Source organism: Sodiomyces alcalophilus, assembly GCF_042370955.1.
Source record: "Sodiomyces alcalophilus JCM 7366 unplaced genomic scaffold ACRALscaffold_7, whole genome shotgun sequence".
Classification (NCBI taxonomy): Eukaryota; Fungi; Ascomycota; class Sordariomycetes; order Glomerellales; family Plectosphaerellaceae; genus Sodiomyces; species Sodiomyces alcalophilus.
The window spans coordinates 3,027,453-3,047,226 of NW_027263538.1; positions in this window are offsets into that span (position 1 = coordinate 3,027,453).

Sequence of the window (19,774 nt, forward strand, 5' to 3'; positions counted from 1 at the left end):
TTTAAACCGCCCCCGCCGCTAGCGACCACTACTCGACTCCTACCGCCTAAATCAGGATATTCCCGTATATAACCAAACCGAGACTAACACGGGGGCGACGCGGGCCCCTAGAATAAAAATCTAATAAGTTAAGGCATTAATCTAAAGTCTACTAGCTAATAGGAATACGATTAACTAGGTCGTGGAGCTAGTAGAAGAGCTTATTAAGCTACGCTACCTTAATAACTAGAGTGCTATAGCGATACCGATTATATACCTCCACGCTATTATATAAAGCGTGATTAAGGAGGAGCTCCGGAATAGTATAAAGCTAACCTAGGTTATTATAGCCGTAGCCTTACCTACTATGGCCCCCCCCGGGACCTAGCCCCCCCTAAAGTAATCCTAGCTAGATACTATAAAGAACTAATTATTAAATATAAAGACTAGCCCGACTAAGCACTCCTAGCCCGGTTACTAAAAAAGATTATCTAAGTAGTAAACACGGCTACTAGCCGCTCCGATACTATAGCGGTATAGCGCCTACCTAGTAAAGATATCTGCCTAACCTTTACTAAGAGGGTATAATAGTAGTCTACCTTCGCTAACCACTAGGTCGAATAGGCCTTTAGCATCGGAGCTAAAATATCTACCCGAACCTACCTAGTCTTAGTAAAAGCTATCCCCTATTTAATCCTAAGCCCTTTCTCCGAAAATAAGCTTCTCTAGACCCTATAAGCTATTAATCCCGACACGAAAATATACTAAGTAAGGACCCGGCTCCCTAAGTATAATACCGGTAAGGTAGCGATACTGCTTATTAAGGCCTCTACGCCGGAGGGTATAGAAAGCCTTATATAAAACAGCCTCCTTTTTAAAGGGGGTAGCTTCCTATATAAGCCTTATAACCCTAATATAAACCTTTTTTAATACTATACCTATCTATAGTTCGGGTATAGGGCCGCCTAGTGCCTAGAGGCAGAGAAGCGGTGCCGCTATTACACTAAACCCGAGTCTACCTACTAAAATGGTTTTAAGAACTACCCGGCGGCGGCCCTAAAGGCTACCCGGAGGTACGCCGCCTATAATAGAAACTATAAAGCTTTTAACGATACCTATTAGGTTAGGAAATAGGAGGCCGCGAGAGCCTAGGAAGTATATAAGTACCGAGTAAAAGAGTTTAATATCTCGAGATAGACTAAAGCGGTATATTAGTAACCCCGCCTATACTAGCCCTCGCCCTTACCCTCCCCCGCCCTATTATAGGCCGCCCCTGCTCGCTATAGCCCCGGCCGCCCGCTAAAACGACCCCGTAAATACCCCCCGGCCTCTAAACCCCTAGAACCGTTCCTAGTTCCCCGCGGGACCGACCCGTCCCCGATATAAGACACCCAGGGAGCCACCTAGGCTAACCTAACCCCGAACCCCCCCTCCTACTAATAAAGCTCTATATCCTATCTTAGAATATAGGAGCTAAATAGGCCCGGGCTAAGCTCCCGTTATAGGCCTATACCGAATACGATATAATAGTTATCTAAGAGCTAGGGCTTAACCCCTTTACGAAGGGTCTAAAAGCCCTAAGCAGGGCCCTGTACCTCCTAATTTAGGGAGGTAGCAGGGCCCTGCTTTATATCTATAAACGATATCCCCTTAGTACGTAGATATAGCGGGCCTACCAGGACTCCTATACGGTTACTTTCGGCGTAAGTAACTAAGCTATTATAATATAATTAATCTACTCTAAGAATTACTAATCCGCCTTTATCCCGTAGTATACCCCCCTAACTATAGACCTTATAGGGACACCCCCCGGGGCCGCTATATCCTCCTCGGAGACTTTAACCTCTACTATCCCCTTTAGGCTAGCTACCCTAGATTCTATCCTAGGTCTAACACCCTCCTAGAACTAACCACTTACTAAAACCTCGACCTTATTACCCCCCCCGGAATAACCACCTAGTATAGGCTAGGCCGGCGGCTAAGCACTATTAACCTTATCTAGGTATCGTAGGGGCTCCGCTATAACTATAATAGCATAAATACTAAGATTATCGGATTAGACCACCTCTTCTAAATCGTAACTATCTATATTAATAAAGATCGCCCCGCCGGTATAGCCCCGCCACGGCCCCCTAACCGCCTATATAAGGTCTAAAAGGAATTTAACCCCTCCCTCGCCTACTAGGCAGCCCCCGGGATCCTTATATAGCTAGGCCCCCTAATAAAGCCCTACGATATCGATAAGGCCCTTAACTAGCTAACCCAGGACCTTACTACTATTACTAACTAAACGGCCCCGTAACGCCGAAGCGGCCCCCCCGGCCGCCCGCCTTATCTATAATAGACTAATAAACTAACGTCCCTAACCCAGGAAGCGCGTAGACTATATAGGCGGTATATAGCCAGAAAGTCACGGAATAAATAAGAGGAGTATAGGGAAGCCGAGCTCCACCGCGATAAAGCCATAGCGGTAGCGAAAAGGTAATACTAGCGTTACCTCCTTTACTTAACCTAAGTAAATAATAGGCTCCTTTAAAGGCTCTAGAAATAGGCTCGGACTAAGGGATACTAACTACCCGGACCCCCTATTATACCACTATTACGCCGTAACTATAATGGCCTAGCGACCTCCTATAATAAAAAGGCGGATATCCTATACGCTAAGTTTCCCCCCCCCCAGGAGACTTAGATCCTAGACCCCTAGGATAAAAGTACCCCTTTAGATAGGATATAGACCGGAGCGTTACCACGGCGGATATCTAAGGTCGCCTCCGCCGGACTAAGCTATAGGCCGCTCCCGGCCTAGACGGCTTCCTAGCTAGCCTCCTAAAGGCCTATAGCCCGGCCCTTTACTAGATTCTAGCTACGATCCTCTTAGCCTGCCTTTCCCTAAGCTACTTCCCGCGCTATTATTATACCGCCACCGTTATAATTATTTAAAAGGAGGGCCGCCCGTAAAGCGATTATAAGATAGCTAAAAGCTAAAGGCCAATCTCCCTCCTTAATATAATTAGAAAGCTACTTAAAGGTATTATAGCGGACCGCTTCGCGGCTATAGCGGAGGAATACTAACTACTCCTTAGCGGCTAAATAGGAAACTAACTAGGGCGTAGTATAGAGATAGCCGTATAGCGCGCGATAAAGGCTATTAAAGCCGCCTAGGCCCTTAGCGGTGCCCCCGCGATACTCTAGCTAGATATACACGGGGCCTTCGACACCGTCCCCTATACTAGACTCCTTAAGTCCCTTAGACGTAAGGGGTTCCTAGACTAGGCTATCTAGCTAACGAATAGCTTCCTCTAAGACCGGATAGTCCACCTTCTTTTCGACGGCTAGGCGGTAGCCCCACGGCCCCTCCGCGCCGGTATGCTATAAGGGTCCCCGGTCTCCCTAATTCTCTTTATTCTATATATATCCACCCTATATAAAAAACTCGACCACGCCGCGAGGACTACTATAATCGGCTTTACCGATAATATAAATATTATTACCTTTAATTATACGGAGGCCTAGACGCGGCACCGCCTTACCTCCGCCTAGCGAATATATAAGGCTTAGTCCTAGGTAAGCGGCCTTTAATTTAAGCACTTAAAATATATATTTATACCCTTCGCGAAGTCCTATTCCCCGCCCTTATCGCCTCTTTACCTCGGCACTATACCGGTACCTCCCTTAACGGAGGCTAGGTTCCTTAGGGTATAGCTAGACTAGAAACTTAACTTCTTATAGTATAGGAAGGAGATCCAGAGTAAACTAGAGATACAGAACTACGCCCTAACCCGGCTCGCCGCGGCAGCCTAGGGCTATAGCTTCGCTAACACCTAGCGCCTCTATATTACCGTAATCCGCCTAGCTATCTCCTATTATAGCCTTACCTTTTATCGAATCACTAATAGGCCCCGCCGCGGCCTCGCTATAGCCCTTAGCTCGGCCTAGAATAAGTGCCTTAGGACTATTATAGGAGCCTATAAAGCTATACCGATCCGGATCCTAGAAAAAAAGATATATATCCCCCCCCTCGATCTATATCTTACCCGCCTCGTAGCTAAAAGAGCTCTTAACTATTAAAACGCTAGAACCGAGGGGCTTATTCTAGCTAGTACCCAGGCCGCCGCGAGAGCACTAGCAGCACTAAGGCGCTGCTATACTGCCTAGTAAGCACTCGCCTAGCCCGCCTAATCCTTTACCGCCTAAAATTAGATAAATAATAGTAGCCCGGACGCCGCCCTTCGGAAAGAATAGAAAAGAAGGTAAAGGGACTTAGGGTCTACACGGAACCCGACCTACGCTATAATAGTACCGGACCGAAACCCCCGGAAAAGAGACCTTTAAAAATATATAGGCCTTCTAAAGCTATAAAGCTCTATCCTTACCTAAATCTAATCTAAGAAACTTAGCCTTAGGGCCTTCCTTTTTAAAGTAAGAGTTCCTGGCTTCGTTACCGCCCGGTGCCCCTATAAAGACGGAGAGGCGGAGATAGCCGAATATATTATTCTATAGTACCAGAGTACCACTCTAGAGTCGCGTAAAGACCTTTATAGTATTATACGGAGGCCGATCTCGACTTAAGGAGACCTCTTTAACGCCCTAAACCACCCCGAAAAGGCGAAAATAATCGCGAAGTGTTTCCTATATCTTAGTCGCCTAACCGACTTCCGCCTCGCCCTAGAAATTATAAAGAAATACGTACTAAAGACTCTATAGCGGGACTATACCGGTATAGTATACGCAGAATAAAGGCAGCACCTAAACTAGACTTTTATATTTACTCTAGGGCCCTATAAGCCGGGGCCCCGGCGGTACCGGAGGGATATACTATAACGGTATCTATCCTCTACTAGGCCTTAGTCCCGCCTTCTTCCTTCTCCTTATCTTTACTTCTAGAGGCACTATCTTTATTAGCGTTATATTCGTGTCCCTATCGTACTATATTAGCACTACTATACCGCTAAAAGATCGCTACGAGACCGCGGAGGACTTATAGCCACCTTTAATAGGATAGCGATTATTCCCTTTAGCTAGTTTAGCCAACGCTCTAATCTAGCTAATATAGCGTTACTACCGCGGCGGCGGCTAGCAGGGCGAGCACGCCTAGCAGCGCGCTTAAAGGATACTACCGCCGCTATAAGCTAACCACGAGCCTACCTAAAGTTAGCGCGGTATAGTATCGGCACCCCTAGGGGTATAACTTATAACCGCGCCGTCCTTACCTTTATTAATAGCCGCTAAGAGCTCCTAGTAACGTTTTAAGACACGCTACTAATACTTTAAAGCTATAGCCGGGACCTACTAACTATTAGAACTCTATTACCACCGCCCCGCTATTACTAAGATACCGTTATAGGAACGACTTATATCCTTATAAGTTCGACGGCTATTAGTATACTAATAATATACCGCTCCTTTTCCCGTGGTATTAGCGTATACTTTTATATCCTCTGGTTTTTTACCTCTAAGCCGCTTAGTGTATCTAAGATATCTACTTATAATCAGAAACGGCCGCCTATCGGTATTACGCCGGTACCCTAAAGGCGCCCCTAGGAATACCCACGGTAAAACTCGTATAGCGCTAGCCTCGTAGTAATAAGTATTATTCTTTTTCTTAGGCTGCTTCTTCTTAGGAGGTATCTTAGAAATAGTTAGCACCGGACCTATAACCGATACGCGCCCCTATAGCACCCCTTTACTTATAGTAGCGGTTCTCTGGTTATTAATCTAACTATTATTATTATATAATTAACTATAGCCTATCTTATTAGCCCGCTCTAAAACCACTAGCCTCCCGCCCGCGCTACCACTTATAATTTAATAATATTAAAATAACCTTATATCTTTATAAACCGCTAAATACATATTATTAGTAACTACGGTATAAAGCCGGGTATAAAGATAGGAATAAAGGGGCGGGCGGCTTATAGGCAAACCTACGATATCGTAATAAAAGGGTTAAAGGAGGAAAAATAAGAAAAAGGGCGGAGGCCCTTAAAATTTTTAATTAACCTAACTATAGTTATAGAAGGCTGCCGAATTCGGCAGGTATATATAATAAAGGCAGGAGCGCCTACTAAACCCCCCGCCTAAAGGGAAGGTGTAAATAAAGCCGGCCACCCCGATATAGGGAGACTCCCCGGTAAACGGCACCGCTACGGCCCTTTTTCGGCTCCCTGTATAGTATACCGCACCCTAGGCTAACCTAATCCCTAGCCTACTACTTTCCCGTTAGCCACTAGACTAAAGGTATAATCCAGATACGTATTAAGTCACTACCGGGACCCCCGAGGCCCCGACACGGCATTAACCCTAATAAGGAGAGTATAGGGGTTTTTCTACCCGCACGGGTTTTTCCCCCCTATAACCAGCTAAGAAGGACCGTATAGCCTAAGCCGGGCTCCTAGATTAGATTAGCTAGGATAGCGGAGTAAGAGAATAATAATAATAATAATATAGTGCTAAGCCTAGTACTCCGTGGCACGCGCCTAATAGTTATAGACCTTCCGCCGAACCTCCGCTAACTTTTTAATACGTTCTTAAACGCCCTATACCCGGGTATTATCCCTAGGTTAAATATATTCTATTATACGTGGATAATACCCGTATAACGCTTTATATAGCGAGATACTAAGCGAGGAATACTCGCTATTATTATAGGCGAACCCTGCTTCTAATAACTAAATAGGCTACTATATCGTTATATTATTAGCGATTATTTATAGGTACTTAATTAGGAATTAATATATTTATTCCGTCTAACTATCCGTTTATAGGTAGTATATAATAGATAATCGCTAAGCGTTTACCCGCTTATAGCAGAACTCTATCTAAAACTAACTAATAAATAGCTTATCGTGGTTTATTACTATACCCTTTAGGCTACCGAATTAGTATTTAATTTCCCTATATAATAGCGCCGCTAGCTAGGGTGTTATAAGGTCCTTCCGTATAGGAATAAACAGAGCGTACTTTATATACTAGTCGATAATTACTAGGATAGCGTTATATATTTACCCATCGGCCCCTTTTATAGGCAGCAGACCCGTGATAAAATCCATACTAATCTCTTAGAACGGATATATAGGTAACAGTAGCGTTTATAGCTAACTGTACGGCTTATATCGTAGCATTTATACTCCTTAACACGCCGTATATACGGCGATATAATCGCGAACATCCGCCGCTAAGTCTACCTAGTAGAACTTTCTTAAAATCAGCTCGAGCGTCTTATTCGCTCCTATATACCTAGCTCTAGGGTTATTATAGTATTATCGTAGGACCTCCGCCCTTAGGGAGCCCTATATAGGCAGTAGTAACCGTCCCTTAAATAGTAGTATATCCTTTTCTCCGAGAGAGTACCCCGCTCTTTTTTCGGTCCCTCGGCGAATATTCTTAATTAAGAATATATAATCTAGGTTAGTAGTCTATAGCCCTCTAACCAGATCTTTTAGTTCCTCGCTAATAGTATACCGACCTGCCGTTTTATTCCTAGCTAGGTCTTTAGCCATAGAATATAGGATATACTAATCCGGTATTATAGTAACCCTAGCCTTATTAGCCTCGGGCATCGGCGATATCTTATCGGCGACCCTTTACTAGGTAGTCGCCCTATACCCTATATCTTATATTCGGGAGCGGGTAATAGCAGCGATAATAACACGCCGGGTACCGTTAATAGGACGTAGGGGTCGTAGCCCTCTTTTATCCTTATATTCCCTTAAGCTAGGTAGGGCCCCCTCCTATAGAGTCTATACCCGCTTACGTTTACTAGGCCTATATTCGGGTAGCGTTACCTAAGCGGCTTAAATATATACGATCTTTACCGCGTTACTTATTAGGGTAAGATAGATAGTCGCGATCCGTTAGCGAATACTTATTAGGAAGTTACTAACTAGTTATAACCTTTACGATAAGGTACGAAGCACGTTATCGTATAGCGTCTTATCTATTATATAATCCGGCCGTCTCGATAGGCCGTTTACTGGGTTTATTTTACCCGGATAGTATTAAACCTCGAAGTCGAATAACGATAATCGGTATACCTATCTAATAAGCCTTCCGCGAAGGTCCCGCGCCGGCGCGTTTAGTATACCCTTAAGCGCCTAATAGTCTATTAGTACCATAAACGCTTATCCTATAAACTAAGCAGTAATCTAGGGGCTCGCTGGCATAGCACCTAGGTCATCGCGGTAAGAATTCCTACGGTGGTAACGCCTAGCAACGATTTACCCGACCCACCTATAGTGGTTACCGGGATATATAGGGATCCCGGGTAACGAACAAGCGGACAAACTCTACTCAAGCAAAAACGCCTAGGGGATCCTACCAGAAAACGAGAGGCTGACCTAGGCAGGGGTAAAAGCCATTATAATAGCCCGCTATAAGACCAGGCTTTAGAAATAGCACGCTAAGTCCCGGCCACGCCGATACGAAGCGGCTATATAGAAGAAGCTAGGGTTTAGTCAGAGAGAACCGAAAGAACTAACCCTCCCCCGTAAGACCCTGATACGCCTAATCCAAGCAAGGACAGGACACGGGGACTTTAAAGAATACCACTAAAGGTTTCGTCACGATAGCTACGTGGCCTACTACGGATACGGCTACACGAAGACTCCGGAGCACTTCGCCTACTACTATAAGGTTAGAAACTCCCGTAGATAGCTAGACGAACTCTGGCACTATAAAGACAGGAGGAAAACTCGCCGCTTTAACCCCCAGGAGACCCTTATAGAGATCCTAATAAACAGCGCGGCCTTTACCGCGCTAGCGGATATAACGGGCTTCCTTAACAGAATCTGCCCGATCCCTTCGAATAGGAGGAGCACTAGCTAGAAGGTGGACGGACTAGTAGATAGTAGGATAGCTATAGGCACGCAGACCCCCGAGGGTATACGGCGAGATATAGGGGCTATCTTTTATCTTATATACTTTCTTTAATAACATAGTATAGATATCGTTAGTTATTATGGTTTAGGAGGCATAGAGTTAAGCGATTAGCACTATACGGCCTGGGTATAGATATATAGATATCTTACCGCCCGATATCCCGATAGCGGGACGCGGCGCCAGTCTTCACTGGCAGCCGCCAAGGCGTTAAATAGATACACACACACACACACACACACACACACTTATCCTATACCTTTAAGATAGTAGCGCTAATACTCGAGGCTCTTTATTATAGCTAATAGCTCCTGCTATCCTATACCCTATTATTACTCTATCTCGGAAAGTTTCCGCGAGAAGTAGGTAACCGGTCGCTATCTAGTCTTATACTTCTAACTTAGGATCTCGGAAATAGCCTTATTCGAGGCGTCCGTCTTAACCGTTATATCCAGTACTAGATTCTAGTACTATAGAATAGTCGCCGACCCGAAAACGACCTTTAGTAGCTTAAACGCCCGCTTAGCGTTATCCGGGAACTTAAAAGGTCCCTTTTTCTTACCCGCTTAACTACCTTTTAGGAGCGTAGTTAATAGTATCGTAACTCTAGAGTATCCCTTAATAAACCTCCTATAGAAATTAGTAAAACTAAGGAAAACTTAGATATCCCGGAACGACTTAGGCGCTAGCTACTCGGCGACCGCACGTATATATTCCGGATCTATTATAATACCTTCGCGAGTTATTATAAACCCTAAGAAATCTACTCGGTCACGGTGAAATTCGTATTTTAATAGCTTCGCGTATAGCTAGGCCCTACGAAGCCGATCTAAGACCTTCTTTAGGTCCTTTATATACTATTCCTTTAATATAGAATATATAAGGATATCGTTTAGGTAAGCGATATAATATATATCTAGTAAACCGGCGAGCGCTTAGTGAATATACGCCTAGAAGGTAGCCGGAGTATTTATTAGGCCGAATAGCATAACCGTATACTTATAGTGGCCGTACCGTATTCTAAACACCGTCCTTTAGCGGTCCTCCTTCTTAATCCGGATCCTATAATAGGTATCTTGGATATCCACCTTAGAAAAGTACTTTACCCCGGTAAGCCTATCTAATAGCTCGCCGACTAAGGGTAGCGGGTACCTATTCTTAATCGTTATAGCGTTTAACCCTTAATAATTAATATAGAGCCATAAGCTACTATCCTTCTTAGGCATAAATAGCACTAGTAAGCCTATAAGGCTCGTTAACCGTTAGATATAACCGCTTACTATCCCTTCGGCGATATACTTCTTTAGCTCCTCTGGCTAGGCTCGAGATAAGGGATATAACGGCCCGAATAACGGTTCCTTCCCGTCTTATAAGTTAATCGTGTATTCGGCGTCCTTTAGTAAGGGCGGCCCCTTCGTGGCCTACTCCGAAAACACGTCTTAGTAGTCGGCGATTTCCGGCGGTAGCTCGACGACTAGTCCGTATATCACCTTATCGTTATCTATAGACGGAATAGTTATATCCGGCGTCCCCGGTACGATAGCAGGAACGGTAGCGATATATATAATATACGCCTTTACCCGCTTTTCGATAACCTTATACGCCTATAGCTCGGGGTCTATAGTTAAGATCGGCCCGTAGATAAACGTTTAGTAAGCCGTATTAATTATAATACTCTCCTAACCTATATTATTATTTAAGAGTAGTAATTATCCGGTACCCTTAGGTCGATCCGTATATAAGAAGACCCTTTTTAGTAGGCATAGCTATCCTTCTGCGTCTAATAGATAGAAAGCTAAGCCGTACGCTCCGCGGACCCTTACCGGGCTACCATTAAAGCCTTTAATTTCTAGGGTCTTAACCTCTAGAAGCGGTTTTGACCCTAGGCGTTCTACTAACGCCGGGCTAATAATATCTACCTACGTATAGGTATCTAAATCCATGCTAAACTCGATCTCCTTCCCGTAACGGATTACTAGTATTATAGATCTCGCTACCTCGCTAACTATAATCACTAGCCGGTTATCGGGTACAGGTTTAGCCTCCTTATCTATACCGACTTATTTCCCGACGAATAGAGTTCCTTAACCCGAATATCGTTATCGAGGTCGTTATATTAGCGTGTATATTACTAACACGGGCGCGAGCCTTCGCTGCCCTATTATTAGTTATTTATTATTCCTTATTATTATAATAGTCCTTAGAATAGTAACCCTTTTTACTATAGTTATAGTACTCGCTTATAAAGGCACGCGTACTAGGCTACGCCTACGAAGGCTCTAGGCCCGAGCCCGATACCTTTTAACCCATCGGGGGCGCCCCCTTCGAGTCCGTTTTACCTGGCTTAGCGGGCGTACGCTAACTAGTCGCCGGGGTGCTTACCCGGCTTAAGCGACTATCCGAACGCTAGAAGTTCGATAAGGTCCTTTTATAACCGGTATCCGATCGCTTACTACTCGCCTTCTTAATAGCGCTTATATCCTAAAACAGCTACGCCTCTTAAGCTAGCGTTACCGCCTTATCTAATTTGGTTTTCCGCTCTCGTATCTTATCCTTAATACGTAGAGGTAGCCGACTAAAATAGTTATAGGCACGCTCTTCGCTTCCGCTTATCTCCTGGCCTAATAGCCTATATAGGTTATCCTACCGTTCGAATAGCTTTATCGGCGTTATATCGCCGGTTATTCGTAGCTTATAAAGTTCTTTATAATAATAATACCGTTATATATCCCGGGATAAATACTCTCGCTAAATAGACGCTATAAAGTCGTTCTAATTCGGGTTAGCGATCTTCCTAGCATAGTGCCTCTAGGACGTCTAGAAGGCATATTCGAGCTTCGTTAAAGCTTATTCGATCCATTATAGCACTAGGGTACTAGGTCTAAACTAATTCCTAGCCTTAATCGTTACTAACTCATCGTCGATTTCTATAACCGTGGATAGCTCTTTAATTAGCTTATAATTATATACCGGCGGTTTTTTATAATCGCGCCAGGGCGCTAGTTATTCGGCGAGCTTCTTTATAATTACTCGATTAATCTCGCTCTGTTATTAGAGATACTATAAAAATATCGTAATTAACGCCTTTTATATCGACGTTAAGAAGCCGGTAACGGATCGCTGATCGGCCTATAACCCGCTACCTTTAGGACCGAGCGTAGCCGGCGTATCCGTGGACCCCTCGTTTTTATCCGGTCCCTACTCGGGCACCGTTATTATTAATTTCGGTATAATAGGCGCCTACTCGGCGTCCGCCTTATTAGCTCCCCCCGGGGGGACGCTTATTCCTTAAGTCCTTCTCGGTAGTATCTTTGGCCTGACTACCTTAAAGGTATAGAAGTTAAAGAATTATAATAAAAGGAAAGTCCGTAGACTTTAGTTAAGGAAAAGATATTATAGAAAAGGCTTAATAGCTTAGTATCGTGGAATAATCGCAGTATATTCGTTAACTAAGCGCTAACTTTAAACTAAGACTTTAACTTAAGGGATTAAACTAATCCTTTAACGTATATACAGAGATAGGTTCGGATCGGTGGTCCGTGCGCGGCCATCGGTCCGACTATATGCCGATAGGTCTGCGATTATCTCGTTATAAATAGTAAACGCTTAGAGTATATAAGCTAGTCGTCTAAGATCTATAAAAAGCTCCTCTTAGGTTAATAGCTCTTTTAAAGCCCTTATAAAAAATAGTACTTTATTAACGTCTACCTAAATAAAGCCCCTCGCCGTGTTATCGCCTCCTTTTAGGCCGTGGGTAGAACCGATAATTAATATAATCCTAAAGACTTCCTTAATTACCTTAACCGTATATATATTTTTTTTATTCTTACTCTGTTATCGCTTAGCTAATGCTAGGCTAGCCTTCCTAGGCAATAGTCCCTCTTAGATTTAGAAGGGGGGAAAACCTCTTCGGATAAAAACCCCTTCCCCCTTATAGTAGTAATAAATTTATTCTATATGCGCGGCTGCCGTGAAGACACTATACGGCCGCTGCTTTTAATACTATTTGTATTACGAAGCCACTAATACATTAGCTCTATATTCCTTCGTCTTAGTCCCTGTTATCCTCTTATTTAGTAATTACTAAGATAGACCCTTAGTAATTAATTCTATCCTAAGCCAGTAACCCTATCTATAGGATTTAACGTATCCTGGACCCACGTTTAAGCTTTTTACGTTATCTATAAACGGCCTCGTATATAGTATAATATACGGCTCGTAGCTCCCACGTTTCGTATAGGTCCCGCCGGGATATTTTTACGCGCTCCGGAGCGCGGTATCGTCTCTATATACGTAATAGGCGACTAATCCGCTACGGCCCTGTTTACGGTAGGGCCTACCTGCCCTAGTTAACGACACGGGCGTGTCGGCCTTAGCGGTAAAGCTACCGGCGTCTATTATCGACTAGCTACGAGCCGGGCAGTAAGGCTATCGGGCCCCCCCTATTTAACCCTTATCGTGCTTACTAAGGCAGATAACGGCTACCCGCGAACAGGGGCGGGTAATATAAAAAACTTACGTGTACCCCTAGCCGGATTCGAACCGACCTAACCGCCTCGTGGTTATATACCAGGGCACGACTAGTGCGCTATAGGGGTAACCGTATATATAAAGACGTTAACGAATAACCTTATATAGCTAATACCCTATAAATATTATAGCAGCGTAAAGACTAAGCGTTTAGGAGCTTTATACCTTGCTTTAAACGATAACTAGCTATCGCCGGTAAAGGTTAATAGGATAATACTATAAAGATTATATTCCTAGAAGGAGCTTTTAGTAATCGCCTTTATACCAGGCTTATTACTATAAAACTCCCGAACAATTCTTACGCTTAGGAAATAAAAGTAGAGAGTATCGCTTAGAGACTTAAAGCCCTCGCTATAAGACCACGGTTTAGCTAAGCACCCCGTAATAATAATAATAATAATAACTATACTTACGACTATAATAGCGATATAAAGAGAGGAGGAGTTAATCGAGTATAGACTAAAAGAAAGAAGATAAGAGAGTGCTATAACTACCGAAAGAAGGGATACCTTACTAGGAAATACCGCTTAAGAAAGAAGGACGCCGAAGATTATAAGGAGGGCCGCGTAGCTAAGGTCTCGGCGACCTCGGATAATAAGATAACCTATATAGGAGTCATGGATAATAATAAAGACTCGGAAAAAGAATAGCTTTAGTGTAAAAGCGGGTATTAAAGCCTACTATAAAGGAATAAAGGGATTAAAAAGAGTTTATATCTTAGTCGCGTAGTAGTTATTTAGCTTTTATATCAGCGCGGATAAATAAGAAATTAATTACTAGTCTTATAGATACTAAATATAACTATTATATAGTTATAAGCGAACGTCTTATAAAGTCCTTCCGCCTCCTATTAGTGACTAAGACTAATCGACTCCTTTTAGGGTTCTTTAATACTATAGGGTCTACTAAGGGCTTAGGTATCGCTATATACGATCTTAAGATTAATAAATATATATAACGACTATTCGCCTATATAATACCAGGATTAGAATATAACGTGTTTCTAGGAAAACTATAGATAGAATATATTAATATTATTTATTATATAAAGAGGCGTTGCCTTTACTATAAAGTAGCCTAGATATATATCCGATTATAGGGCGAAAAAGAGCCCGATAATATTAAAGTGATTCGTGGAGCTTAAGTAATAACCGGATTAGTATTCGCCGGTATTATACGCCTGTTATAAAGGAAATAACTATTCGGAAAGAAGGAACTCGCGCTTTATATAATTAGTATTAAAGATATCGATAAGGCCCTTTATAGTAAGTCCCCTGTTAACCCTCGGAAGTATATCCCGGAGGCGATTATATAATAATTTCCTGACTTATTCTTAGACTTATAAGCGAACCGCCTCCCTCCTTACCGGCCCGGAGTTAACTATAAAGTAAACCCTATACGAGGGCCCGATAATAAGAAGCTAGAACTGCCCTAAGGCCCTCTTTATAATATATCTAGAGAAGAGTTACTAGTCCTATAGAAGACCCTTACTAACATAATCGATAAGGGGTTTATATAAGCTAGTAGCTCTACTATTAGAGCTCTAGTTCTATTTATGAAAAAGCCAGGAGGCGGTACGATTCTATTACGCCTACCGCGCCCTAAACGCGATTATATAAAGGGACCGTTACCCTCTCCTATTAATTACTAAAACACTCTGGAATCTAGAATAAGCTAAGTGGTTTATAAAGCTCGACGTGGTTACCGTTTTTTATAAGATCCGAATAGCCGCCGGCTATAAAGCTAAGACCGTATTCTAAGCCTGATTCGGTTTATTCGAATAGTTACTATACCCTTTTAGACTAAGTAACGCCCTCATGTCCTTTTAACGATATATTAATAAGATGCTTTAGCGCTACCTCAATAACTTTATTACCGCTTATATTAATAATATCCTAATCTACCCGAGTAGATCCCTTTCTAACTATAAGAAGAAGGTTAAATTAGTGCTATAATCTCTAAGCGACGTCGGGCTAACGCTTAACCTAGCGAAGTATGAGTTTAGCGTAAAGACCGTGAAGTACTTAGGGTTTATAGTCACCGTCGGCTAAGGTGTTTTATATAACCCCGATAAATTAAAAGCGATCCGAGAGTAGGAAGCCCTAACCTTAGTAAAGGGAGTCCGAAGGTTCCTAGGCTTTATAAACTATTATCATATATTTATAAAGAACTTCATCTATATTATAATAGCCTTAAATAAGACTAATAAAGAAAGACCGGAAATTCTCTTAGGGTCCTGATAAATAAACGGCTTTCGAAAAGGTTAAGAAGGAGTTCTAGGAAGAACCGATCTTACGATAATAGGTCTTAAGTAATAAGACCTTTATAGAGACCGACTATTCGGGATTCGTATTAGGAGGCGCTTTAACTTAAGAAAACGAATAGGGATACCGCTACGTAGTCGCCTACTACTCTCGGCGACTTATACGAGCCGAGTATAACTACCCTATTCACGATAAGGAGATATTAGCGATTATAAGCTATGTAATATACTAATAAGCTAAGCTCCTAAATTATAATCGCTTCACGATCCTATCCGATTATAAGACTCTAGAATACTTTATAATTAAAAAGATGCTTAATAAAAGATAAATCCGATAGGCCGGCGAGCTAGCTTAGTTCGACTTTATACTAGAATACCGTAAAGGCGCAGATAACTATATAACCAATACTCTCTCGTGAAAAGAATAAAATAAATTAAACGACTTCTTAGATAAACAGGACTAAGCATAGTATATATAGTTAATCCTAGACACCTTAATCCTTAAAAAGATCCGCCTCCTTTGCGAGAATCTATAAGTATTTAAAGCGGATAATAGACTATAAGGACTATAGGATTCCACGGTAAAGGAGGACGACTAGTACCGCTTAGCTACCTAAGCCGTATCTAGAGGCGATTAATAGTTTTCCCCCTTATTAGGTCTCCGAGCCTAGATTACTAAGTATAGGATTACCTTATAAGGACTATTAATATTCTAAGACCGCCTATATTAGGGACATTCTATTCGCGGGATTCGGATAGGACTTAAAGGCGTTAAGGAATATATTAAAGACCCAGAACTAACCCTAAGGTTAACTCTAGGGATATTTAGGACCGAGTCATATTTTAGGATTATTAAGCTAACTTAAAATCTATAGTTTTAGAGCCTTAGATTATTATAAATAGATCCTAGGGAGAATAGTTACTAGTCCTTAAGTAGGGTATTTCCTGTTAAGTCCTGAGTTAAGAGGGCTTAACAAATAATCTTATAATTATTCCCCGCTAAGGTTAGCTTTATAACCTATTATTATTATACTTTTAACGACTCTCTTTAGTCCTTATATAAAATATATAATATTTTATTTATTTTAACCGTTTATAGGTATAATAACTATTAAGAGTTTAAAAGACTTATTATCTTTTAAATCCTATTATTACCCCCTAACTAATACTTAAGATACCCCCTAAGCATACTACTATTATTCGTACTAGGGATATTCCGCTGCTAGTAAAGGAGCTAAAGCCAGGCTATTAAGCGCCGATCACGAGTAATCCCTTATACCCGAGTTAAAGGAAAAAGAAGAGAGTAACCCTAAATTCGAGATTCGCGGATAAGCTAACCCGGATACTTAAAATCCCGTGGTAAGACTATTACTCGACTAAAGGACCCCCTAAGTTATCCGCGTAGGACCCTAATTCGATATTAAAGACCTTAAGAGCCGCCCCCCTAGTACTTTATTATTAGCGGAACTCGATTTCCTAATTAAGTATTATAAGGACCGCTAAGCGCGCGAAAAGAAGGAGAAGCGTCTCCTTACTCTTTAATAAAGGAAGGACCCCGATACCTCTAGATATACCCCTTAAGGAGACTCCCGTAAAGGCTAGTATAAGGTCCAGTAGAAGCTTCCCGAATAGAATAGGCAATCCTATAACTAGTTCTAGAGGGTTATCGAAGAAATAAAAAAGCACTTTATATTTAATAAGTTTTTTTAATAGATCGGGCTACGAGTAGTAGGCTGTAAGCGCGGAAGAGAGGAAAATCAAGCAAATAGCTGTTGAATTCGTAGATCCGTAGGATTACTGCTTATTTCACAAAACGTGTGCAAAGAACTGACTTCTCGGATTTCTTCCTGGATCCGGGGCTGGCAAAAGACCCTGGAAGATTAGGTGGCGACTATTACGTTAACAGCCTACGCGACGGTTATCAAGCCACGTTATTAGCTTAAGTAATAACCAAGATATCGTATTTACGATACCTAGTGTATTTATATAATATATATTATAAGCCAATATATATACACGTATAATACGTATAGTATTATAGTATAGGTTAAGCTGGTTATAAAGTAGACGTCTAGTTATATAGCTATAACTATATACTGTTTATTTCGACTTAGATATTATACTTATTATTATTATGATTATTACTTGTGATAAGTATAATATTAACACCCCCCCGGAAGCTGACTCTTATATATTAAGTGCAGCTTAGTCAGGTTATAGTTATGATTATATTATAGCGCAGTAATCCTAGTCTATGTAGACTAGAATACATAGAGGAAGAATTTAGAAAAACCTCTTCTTTTTAATTCAAGACAAAATTTCAAAAACCCTTATTATGATTATAGTATATTATGCAAAGGAAAATTCAGAAAAACCTTTGATATCTAGGAAAACCCGAAGGTAAAAAATCTAGTTATATATCCTTATAAATAACTAAGAATACTAAGTATTAAAACCTAGTATTTTAATTCTTTAATATTATTATAAGGCGGCAAATTATACTCAGGCAACGTATCGTCCTTGAGACCTAGATTTATATAACCGCAAAGAGTGTTATAAGTCTCTTTTACTAAACCTTTAGTCATTATATCAGCTATATTAAATTTCGTATTTATATATACGATTTTTATTTTATTATTATATAGCTGTTGCCTGTAGTAGTGATACTGCCTGTCGATATGCTTTACTCGTTTATAAAATCCAGGGTTTTCGGCGAGCTTCTTTACACTCTTACTATCTATTAAGATAGTAGGAATCTCGAGAGTATTATTATTATTATTATTATTATTATTATTATTATTATTATTATTATTATTATTATTATTATTATTATTATTATTATTATTATTATTATTATTATTATTATTATTATTATTATTATTATTATTATTATTATTATTATTATTATTATTATTATTATTATTATTATTATTATATTATTATTGCCTCTTGTATTAGAATCTAGACCTAGATTCTGGAGTATATCTTTGTATAGATTATAAAGATAGATTCCTTCTTTAGAAGCTTCTATGCGAGCCATATATTCGGCCTCTGTTATTAACAAAGCAACGACTTTTTGTTTAGTTAAGGTCTAACTAACGGGGTTATTTACTCCCACGCAGTAAATATATCCTAAAGTCGAGGTTCTATCCTCGATCATATCTTAAAAGCTAGTATCAGAATAACCGTAAATACTAAGGTCTTCTTTATTATAGTTATATAAAAGACCGATATTAGGATATGTATTTATATAAGCCTAGATTCGATTTAACGCAGTAAAGTGGTCTTGCGAGGGATTGCTTATATAGCGAGAACACTGGTTAACTGCGTATATTATATCTGGTCTTGAATGCAAGGCTAGATATAATAAAGGCCCGATTTCCTGTTGGTATTTATTTATATTATTAGTTGTTGCTTATTCAGGATTTGGTACTAGGACCTTCTTGTGTATATAAGAGGTGTTAACCCTTTTCAGACTTGGTTTATTATACCTTTTAAGTATCTTATTAGTATAAGGCAACTGACTTATTGAAAGAGTCTTGTTTTCTTTATTTATATTTATTATATGACCTAGAAAGGTATTTATTTCACCTAAATCTTTAAGTGCAATATCTTTAGATATTTCCTTAAAAAAGTAGTCTAAAGTGTTCTTAGAAGGGCTTAGAGCCACTATATCGTTAACGTGGTATAAAGGAATAGCTCGTTCTTCTATTCTTTTAATTTTATTATATTTATAAAAGGTAAAAAGTCCGTTATTATATTTAGAGACCTGGTAACCTAGCTTAGATAATATCTTGCCAGGTAATTATATCATAGTCTAGGACTTTCTTTTAACCCGTATAAAGCTTTATTAAGCTTGTAGATAGTTATATTATTATTATTTTCTGAACTGTTTTCTTTCTCGAAGCCTATAGGTTATATAGTATATATTAGGGTATCTATATTAGCATGAACGAAGGCGTTTTTAACGTTGAATTGCCTGAATTCCTAGCCGTGTGATACGCGTAGTATTAAAGCTAGTTTATAGGTTTCTGGCCGGCAGGTAGTTAAAAAGGTTTCTAGATAATCAAGACCTAGAACCTGATTAAACCCCTGAATAACCCACTAAGCGTTATATTGAATAGCTTC